Source organism: Zea mays, chromosome 8 (genome assembly GCF_902167145.1).
Source record: "Zea mays cultivar B73 chromosome 8, Zm-B73-REFERENCE-NAM-5.0, whole genome shotgun sequence".
NCBI classification, from domain to species: Eukaryota; Viridiplantae; Streptophyta; class Magnoliopsida; order Poales; family Poaceae; genus Zea; species Zea mays.
Genome location: NC_050103.1, coordinates 49,173,533 through 49,182,305, shown reverse-complemented (window position 1 = coordinate 49,182,305; position 8,773 = coordinate 49,173,533). Strand labels below are relative to the sequence as shown.

The 8,773-nt window shown below is 43.2% G+C and overlaps 1 long non-coding RNA gene across 1 annotated transcript; it reads left to right on the top strand.

Moving 5' to 3' along the window:
* The first annotated feature begins 330 nt into the window (after positions 1 to 330).
* On the top strand, positions 331 to 4,521 carry LOC109941761 (uncharacterized). Its single transcript, XR_004851948.1, has 3 exons — positions 331 to 1,217; positions 2,140 to 3,667; positions 3,774 to 4,521. It is a non-coding gene; the product is annotated as an uncharacterized lncRNA (long non-coding RNA).
* The last annotated feature ends 4,252 nt before the right edge of the window (positions 4,522 to 8,773 follow it).

The window sequence follows — 8,773 nt, the reverse complement described above, 5'->3', positions numbered from 1 at the left end:
AACTTGTATTCATAAACTAATTAGAAGTTAAAGGCCAAACTATAAATAAAGCTTATTTACATCCCTGTCCATACAAATCTCGAGGACGAGATTTCTGTTAAGGGGGGGTAGAATTTATAACACCCAAAATTCTATTTTGGGATTTAGTAAGATTCTCCAAGACTATTGAGGATTAAAATTATTTCATTTCACCTAATTGGACTTCCTAAAATAAATAATGATAACACTAAGACGTTGATAGTTTAAATATATATAAATATATACATATAAAATCTAAACCTTAAAGCTAGAATTCGAATCAAAACTAAATAAAAATATAAACAAAAAGATCCTTGATTATTTACTTAGGGAAGCAATTATTTTATGAATTATATGAACCCATAAAAAAATTATTAAGTTAATCCATATATTATCGGGGATTATGTATTACTTTCTAAAATTATTAAATTTAGACGCATGAATTGTATATTTGGAAGCACCAACATAAATGAGTAAGGTGGTAAATAATTAAGCAACATAAAACTATACTTGGCATTCTGGTGTTTTATTTGTTTGTGAGTTTAATATACGTGTAAAAAAACTTGGAATTCAAATTTGGAGAAATCGAGATTTAATTAAAAAAAGGGGTGAATGAAAGGGGAAAACACAACCTGGTCTTGGGCTGATGGCGCTAGCTAGCCACACCTGATGGGCTGCCACCGTGCGCTAGGAAGTGGATGTTGAGGGGTTTTTTTTTATTTCTATTGTTATTTTATTCACCTTGCCGGATTTGACGTCATCACGATGTCACCCCTGACATCACATATACGTGATCCTTGCTAGCCGATCCTATCTCCTTTAGTTCTGGGCGTATAAATATACGCGGGTTGTGACTCCCTCGGCCATCGTCGAGACTCGTGAGGCCTCCGAGCAAGCAGCGGAGAGAGATGGAGAGAGAAAGCCAGATGCCGCTGCTGTGTTGGCCACCACCACCGACTGGGGCAAGAGAGAAGGAGAGAAGGAAGATGCCGTGGTGACCGGCGGTACGGATCTTCTTCACGCGCGAGGTATTGGGATGGATGCACTCGGTTCGTTGGTCGACGGCGAGCTTCGATGCTTGCGTTGTCGTCGGGGGGCGGAGAAGGACCTCGTGGCCACCAGAATTTCTCACCCATGCCGCTGCTCCGCCGCGGAACCACTAGCGCCGTGGTCGGAGAATATCGGCATCCTCACCATTGGTACGTGAACCTATATCTGTTGTTGGGATCTTGTCTCCGTGTAGCGCTCCCCGGATTGGGATCTAGAGCACAGGACCGCCATCCAGTAGGCTCACCGGCGATGCCTCGCCGTGGCCTCAGGCAGCGCCACCGTTACCAGGCTTGGGCGATGGGGGTGGAATATGGGCCGTCAATCCCAGATGAAGGGCTGGGATTTGATCCCGGATTCTGGTTTGGCCTGAACTCTTCTCGGTCGTCCGATGTGGATCCGGCGCGTGATAATCGACCTAAGGACTTAAAATCCAGGCGCCTGGTCGTTGATCCAACGACCTTGATTGCTTACAGCTTCATAAACCCTCGGGGTCTGATCAGGGTGGTTCGATGGTGATTGGACGGCTCTTGTGACCCCATACCCCTTCGGAGCGGGTGAGTTTGTAAAAGAGACCCTGAACAATTGGCTAATCAACCCGCGATCCTAGTCAGTTCTTAAGTAATTGCACGATGGCCCAAGAATTTACAGATGGCACCCTACAGTTCTCTGGATTGATGCGCGCAGTACAGAGGAGTAGGAAACCAAATAAATTCAATTAGAAAATGATTTTAGTGTTAAAATAATTTCAGAAACTTATTTAATTCATAGAAAATCCATTCTAATTCCGAATTGATCCATTTCAGTGACATTAATTTTGTAATATTATTGTTTATCATTTTATTTCACTGTTTTGACATGAAAGTCATATTAAAATTAATCTCCTAATTAATCTTGTACCTAGCACCTAGAACTTTTGGAAGTCCATAACTTAAAATCTATAACTTCAAAATTAATAATTCTTGTTCCTGTGATTTTATTTTAATATGTAGATCATTAATATGTATTTTGCATATATGTTTGGTGTGATGTTAATTTTTCCTATACACTGTTTGTTTGTATTGCTACGACTAGTGTGAGGTCACGAGTCACCTGATGAGCAAGTTGGTACCTGGAATCTCAAGTGCCAGGTAAGTTGTGCCCTTGATCACTTACTTTTTCCTAGCCATGTTCTTATTAATTATAATGATCTGCATAGGTTAATTTTGATGGGACCCAATAGGTTACCCTAGATTTGACTATCTTTATACCTTGTTTCACCACTGATTTTACTACTAAATTCATGGGTAGTACCTGCTATTGCTTTATGTGGATTTGGGTATGAAGATACACTATTCATGATTACATTTTTATTATCTTTTTATTATTATTGTTCATGTTAAGATCATTATTGTTAATGCGAACATGGAGCGACCACCCGGGAAAACAGTGCTACCACAAGGGTATAATGGGACGCCCTTGGCTGATTAACTAGGAAAGCTAGTGGAGGTCTTCCTTACCCGAAAGGGGCAAGGGCAGTAGGGGAGTGGTCAGTGTAGGGAGGTCCTTGGTTGATTTTGCTGCGATGGCGGTCAGGCAAGAACCCTGCATTGGAGCTTCCTATAAACTGTAGCGGGTTTTCTGAAGCTAGTGGAACTTTGTAAAGGCCTCGTAGTGTTACCCTGCCTCGCCTCCTCGGTAGAGGTGTATGGGATTGGCCATCTCTTGGCAGATGGGTAACATGACTTGTGGGTAAATATGCGCAACCTCTGCAGAGTGTAAAACTGGTATACTAGCCGTGCTCACGGTCATGAGCGGCTTGGACCCTCACATGATTAATTTATGGAACTAAATTCAATTTGTCATATGCATTGCATCGCAGGTGATGTTGTTACTTTTGTTCTACTACTTAATTGGGTTGGTATTTACTTATACTTAGTAATTGCTAATAAAATTTTGACCAACATTAAAAGCAATGCTCAGCTTCAACCATCCTCTTTGGTAAGCCTTACACTTCACGTGAGCTCCCACCTTTGGCGAGTTCATGCACATTATTCCCCACAACTTGTTGAGCGATGAACGTATGTGAGCTCACTCTTGATGTCTCACACCCCCCCACAGATCAAGAACAGGTACTGCAGGATGAGGCGCATGGAGGATGCTGCGATGTGTTCGTGAGAGGTCTAGGCCGTCGTCTCCCAGTCAACTTTGGGTTGCTGGATCGTTTCCTCATATGATGTAATTATTTAATTATTTTCGTACAGAACTCCTGTTATATAGTAAAGATGTGACATTCGATCCTGTGCCACTATGCATCATATGTGTGAGACTTGGTCCCAGCACACCTGGTGTTTATGTTCGCGCCCGGGTTTTTGACCCCTAAAATCCGGGTGTGACAAAGGTAAACCTAAACACACGGCATGTCAGGGTACTCCAACCCCGCACATGACAACCGTCCCCATCGATTCCCCATTCGCGTCCAGGCCTCACCGCCTTGGCATACAATGCTCCACTGACCCCGGCTGCTTCCGTGCAGTGACTGCAGTTGTACCCACCATAGCTAGCATGGGAGACCCAGTCTCAGGTCGCATGAGGGATAAAGTCCGCGCCCGGCTTCACTCAGGTACTAGGTTTACCGGTTACCATTTTTCCCGGCATGTGCTTAGTACGTTCAAAAGCTTGACTCAGGTATCCACACATTAATCCTTAATTCATTTTTCCCGTCTCAGGGACAAGGCATCCTCCCAGGATCCAAGTCTCGAGACCAGCATATGTCCCGTTATCAAGATGAATACAATCAATTCCTGACCTCGCGCGAGTGCTAGAAAAATCACTCGACTTCTACCGAGATCCTGATTAGCAAGCAGCTACTCGACCTAGCATACTAGTATTCATCTCAAAAAGGAATCCTAAGTTCATGCAACTAGAGGTTTCAAGCAACTCCTACACTTAAGTGCACATTGCAATCCTACAAGCATTAAGTGTAGTAAAGTAGCATATAATAACATGGTTATGCATAAAATCGGGGCTTGCCTTCAATTGCTGGGGCTGCGGGGAGATCCTCAATAGCAGCCTCTGAAGCCTGCTCCTGGTCCTCTTCTTGGACAGGTCCTTGCTCGGGGATGAGCACGTACTCTCCGTCGGCAAGATTGCAATCTAATGAATGCAATGCGTAAGATATATGCATGATATGATATGTGCTTTTAGAAATTACAACTTTAAAGGTGTATGATCTTCTGAGTTTAAACAAGTTAACTTTACTTATGTAAAACCCTTAGTGGTATGCTTGGTAAGTTGGGTTAGACTTAGCTAAGGTAAGGGGTAGGTTTATTTTTTTTGGGGTTCCACTAAATTCCTTTTAAGTCCTAGGGATAAATGATAAGTACTCAAGTTAGACTCATTGAGGTGGGGTTCATTTCTTCTTTCCTTTTTCTTTTATTCTTTCAATGTTTTGGAGTAGGTTTGAACTACAAGTTGCTTTTATAAAATTCTAAAAATTTTACAAAAATTACAGTGGCTTGTTACTGGTGTATGTTTCCCTGTCTCAAAATTTTGGGGGTCAGAAAGTGAATGGTTTTCTCTGGACAAAATTACCAAATTTTAGGGCAGAAGGGGTGCTTTGAACTACAACTATTATTTAACAGTGGGTAATTCTCTAAAACTTATTTTTGCTGGCTTTTAGGTGTCATAACATGACTTGATACAAATTTCTAGTCATTAATATCTCTTAATTATTTTTCTATGGTTTTCTCAAGTTTCTAGCCAAATGGGTGCTTTCTACTACCACTATATTTGAGAAACATCCAACAACAGAGTTCTCATTTTTCATAGTTAGTATTTTGTGCAAGAGCAATCATTCTGAAGTTTGGCTTCTTTTTGCTTAAGGAAAGGGGTGGTTTGCATTATTTGAATTAAGTGGCCTCTCTCTTAAATCATTAGCAAAAGGTATGGGTTTACTTCTTTTTCATGGGTTTGCATTTTTCTCTGGTAGTTTACCTCATCATGGACTTAGCAAATTTTTGGTTACCCATTATCACATTAAAAGGGGTTGTTCATGATTTATTTGAAAAAAAGCCTTATTATCACCTTGTATTTATTTTCTTTACTTAAAAAGTTGGGCTGAGGTGCTCTGTATTTTTGTACTGGGGCTCTGGTGGTTACAAGTTCACTGGATTTTTATCAAGCATTTTGGTTATAGTTTTGCCTATTTAATAATTGATTTTCAGTCTATATAAAGCTAAACAAATCATTTTAATTTAAAACTGGTCCAAATTAATGGTCTTTGTATTTTTCCTAGGTTCTCTGTTGCATAAGTAAACTAGGAAAAATAATCTTAATCATTGTTCATTAATTTCTAAGGCCTTTCTGATTTTCTCTAAGTTTTGGACAAATTAGCTTTAAAGGAATAACTACATCATATTTTTCAATGCTGGGGTTCCCATTATTTTTAAACTATGTCTAAATGAGGTTTAAACATCTACAAATTTTCTTAAGTTCAGCACAGAAGAAAAACTAATTTTCCTTAATTAAACAAGGTTTAGTAGGTTTCTGTTTTTAATTTTAAACTCAAAAATTTAGAACAGAAAGCATAGGGTCTACTATTTTTAAAAGATAGATTATAATATTCAGGAGCTAGCAAAATTGGTTTGACAACTTTTTATTAAGATTTCATCAAGTTATGGATTTTCTAAGTTCTCTGGTCATTTTTAAAAGAATAACAGAATTGGTTAAATGGAAATCCACTTTGCACTGGGGTCCCTGGCGGGTTTTCTAAGTTTTCTTCGCGAATCAGCCCTTAAGCTACTATTCACATGAGTCACTGACATCACAGAAAACCCCTCGGGTTCTACAAATCCTAACCCGAGGTCCTTCTTCTACCTCAAACAGTAACCACGGCGGAAGAAAGGGCGGAGGGGCTTACCGGTGGCGAGATTGCTCAGGTGAAGTGGTCGAGGACGAAGGGGAGGTCTCGGGGATCACAACGGTGTGCGGAACGCCATCGGAGATGGCCGGAGTCGGTCGATCCACGCGCGCAGGCGGGGATGCTCGTCGGCGGCGAGGAGACCGGCCTGGTCACGGCGAGATAGTTCAATCAAATGGGTCAGGGAGGTCCACGGGATGCCAGAGAAGATATGAGCGCAAGGAATTGGGCGGGGACTCACTGGATAACTCGGTCCATGCGCGGCGGCGGAAGACCGAAGTCCGGTGAGGTCGGTCTCGGGCCTCCGGCGAAGTCTGGCCGGGTCCGAGGGCTTGGCAAGCTTCACGGGCTACTGGTGGAGCTAGCCGAAGCACTGGCTTGGCTTGAGGGTGGCTGGAGTGGGCTGGCCACGATGGCCGAAGCTCTGACGGCAATGGCGGGCGGAATTAAGCTCGCCGGAGCTAAGGAAAGGTGGCTGGCCGGTGAGGGTGAGTGCGGGGCGAAGAGAGGTGCGCCTGGGGAGGCTTTATAGGCGCGGGCGGGCACGGCCGAGGGCGTGGGCGCGCGGCGGACTTGACCGGACGCCGGGGTGAGCGCGCGCGCGGGTTGGGCGAGCTCTGGCGTGCCGACCAGGGTCGAACACGTGTGCCCGTGCGTTCTGCCCAAGTACTGGCGCGTGTGGTCGCTCATCCGAGCCTACTCTCGACTTGGTTAGTGCACAAAACCTCTTCTCCTCCCTACAAGCTACCATTCTTGTGTGGGGGTCATAGGATTTTGCCTACTGGTTGCAGAGATATGGAGCCAGGAAATCTGGTCTGTCTCCCTGCCCAAACCCGAGGCAAATCCAAGGTTTTGTCGTGTCTAGGGCTCGCGTCCCAATGCCATCTTCTGGCACACGACAGAGGGGTTAGTTAGACACAATTTTGTCAATGGGGCCATTAGGATTCGAGTTAGGGATCAAGGTGAACATCCCTGATCTTTGGCTCAAGGTCTGAATTTCAGAATTCTGAAATTCAGAATTCCCAATAAGTCCCCATATGAGAAGCTTGATTTGGGGTTTTATTTGAGTTATTTTGGCTAAGCTTTCTCAACATTTCTTGTTTCCCATTAAATATACTTTAATTTTTATAATTGGCTCAAGTCAAAATTTTAAACTTTTCATTCCCTTTTACTTATTTTCTTGAGTTTTGCTCATGGGGCTCACTTAGTGTTTTTAATTTGGGTTGCACATTCTTATCTTTTAAAAGTCTCAATTGTTTTGATCATGACACTTTTAAGTATATACTTGGTGAATTCTTTATTACTTAAGTTATTTTGATGCTCAGGCTTACTTTGGCTCACATAAAATAATGATTCTTGGTTTGGCATTTGAGAAAAACCCTAGGTGACACTGGGGTGTCACAGCCTTCCCCCCTTAAAGGAATCTCGTCCCGAGATTTGGGCCAGAGTCCTCCCAGGGTGAAGCAAAGGGTGAGACTTATAGGAAATGGGTGATTATTGTTATTATTAGGGCAAAACTGCTCTTCGAATGTCATTCTCTTTGCAACTTCAGAAGGAAGTCCTTTTAAGTTTTACTTTATAGTTACTTCATTCTGAATTAAGATCATATTTTTGAAAGTTAGATTCGAAGGGCAGGAGGAGGGGGTTGGGGGTGATTACGTACCAGCTTCTTTAGGTAGGCAATCGGGGAAGTTGGATCTCTGGAATTCCTCGGTTTCCCAAGTAGCTTCCTCCTCTGAGTGATTACTCCACTGGACCTTGAACATCTTGATCGATTTAGCCCGAGTTGATCTTTCTTTGCAATCCAGAATCTTGGAGGGGTACTCTTGGTACGATAGATCTGGCTCTATCTCCAATTCTGGCTCTGCTATGATCTCAGTCGGCAATCGAACACACTTTTTCAGCTGAGATACATGGAATACACTGTGAATGGCAGACATCTTTGAAGGTAACTTCAGCTTGTATGCCACGGGTCCACATGCTTCGATGATCTCATAAGGTCCAATGTAACGAGGGGCTAGCTTGCCTTTGATCCGAAACCTCTGTACTCCTTTGGTGGGTGATACCTTGAGGTATACAAAACTTCCCACCTTGAACTGGAGAGGTTTCCTTCTTTTATCATGATAGCTCTTCTGCCTGGCCTGAGCAGCTTCTAGATTCTTCCTGATTAGCTTGACCTTCCTTTCGGCTTCAGTCACTAAATCAGGTCCAAAAACTTCTCTTTCACCAGGTTGAGACCAATTGAGTGGTGTCCTGCACCTTCTTCCATAGAGAGCTTCAAAAGGTGCCATCTTTAGGCTGGATTGATAACTATTGTTATAAGCAAACTCTGCCAAGGAGAGGTGCTTATCCCAGTTCTTGCCACAATCGATCGCACAAGCTCTCAGCATATCCTCCAGAATTTGGTTTACCCTTTCCGTCTGACCATCAGTCTGTGGGTGGTAAGCTGAACTCCGGATTAGCTTGGTTCCCAAAGACTCTTGCAATTGTTCCCAAAATCTGGCAACAAATTGGGCTCCTCGGTCAGAAACAATGGTTCAAGGTAATCCGTGCAAACACACGATTCGGTCAATATACAATTCTGCATACTTCTGAGCCTTATCAGTGGTGTGCACAGGAAGAAAATGTGCCACTTTCGTCAATCGGTCCACAATAACCCAAATCGAATCATGATGACGAGAGGTGTTGGGCAGACCCACAATGAAATCCATGCTGATGTCGTCCCACTTCCACGAAGGTACGGATAGTGGTTGCAAAGCTCCAGCTGACTTCAAGTGGCTTGCCTTTATCCTCTGACAGGTGTCACAC